The sequence below is a fragment of the Crocuta crocuta genome, unplaced genomic scaffold (genome assembly GCF_008692635.1).
Source record: "Crocuta crocuta isolate KB4526 unplaced genomic scaffold, BGI_CrCroc_1.0 scaffold1300, whole genome shotgun sequence".
Lineage (NCBI taxonomy): Eukaryota > Metazoa > Chordata > Mammalia > Carnivora > Hyaenidae > Crocuta > Crocuta crocuta.
In genome coordinates, this window is record NW_027528462.1 from 137156 (window position 1) to 138052 (window position 897).

Sequence of the window (897 nt, forward strand, 5' to 3'; positions counted from 1 at the left end):
GTCAAAGCTGGAGGTAAATCCGCATTCGCGAAGGTGTCTCCTGAGACATCCGGGGGAACTTCTACATGACAAAGCTGCGCCGTGGGAGCGGAGACACCTGTCCCCGAGCCCCGTCCCCTCCCCACAGGTGGGCTGTCGTCAGGACGACGCGCAAGCCCCGCGGCGACCGCCCTTCGAGTGCCCGCCCAGCAGGGAGCCCACCGCGGACCGCGAAGGCNTGCACATCAGAGAGCAGGAAACGTTTATTCAGTCACCAAACCAAACTTCTGTTGCTGAGCATGGGGCGTCGGCGGGGCCCCAGGCGCTGGGAGCCGACCGGGCCGAACACCGTAGCAAGAGGCTTCATCCCGCGGTCAGGAAGGAGGAGGGGGTCCGAGAGGGAGGGGGGGTCCGCTCCAGGCTTCCTCCTCCCTCCCTTCCCGCACCTGCTCCTCCAGCGCCCTGCCCCCCTCCCAGGCGCGGGGTTCCGCCAGCGGGGACTCCAGACCCGGCTCAGAGCGGGTGCCCAGTGAATGCTGGAGGACGAGAGACACGTCCCAGCGCGCAGGCCGCCGGGCGGGACCCCTGGGGACGGGGCGCGTCCGGGGCTCAGGCCGCGCGGCGGGACCCGTGGGGACGCGGCGTGCGTTTCNGTCCGGCAGGTGGAACCGAGAACGAGCGTGTGCGTCCCCCTGGCCCCCACTCCTCCTCGCTCCTTGCACCTCTCGGACTGGCTGCCCCCTGGAGCAGGTTTCGTGGCGCTCCGGGGTAACTGCGGCCGCAAGCCCTTGCCGTCTCACATCTCGGGGCCGAGATGGAGGGAACACGCCGGTCTCCGCCTGCCCCGCGTCCGAAACCTCGCGCACGCGGGGTCTGCAGGTTTCAATCTGCGGCTTCGCGGAGACTCGCGGTGCCGCA

At 69.8% G+C, this 897-nt stretch overlaps 1 long non-coding RNA gene across 1 annotated transcript in view; it reads right to left on the reverse strand.

Annotated features, from left to right (window-relative positions):
- LOC144223808 (uncharacterized) overlaps positions 1 to 897 on the reverse strand; it is a 6851-nt gene that overhangs the window by 4902 nt on the left and 1052 nt on the right. The gene's annotated exons all lie outside the window — the stretch shown is intronic.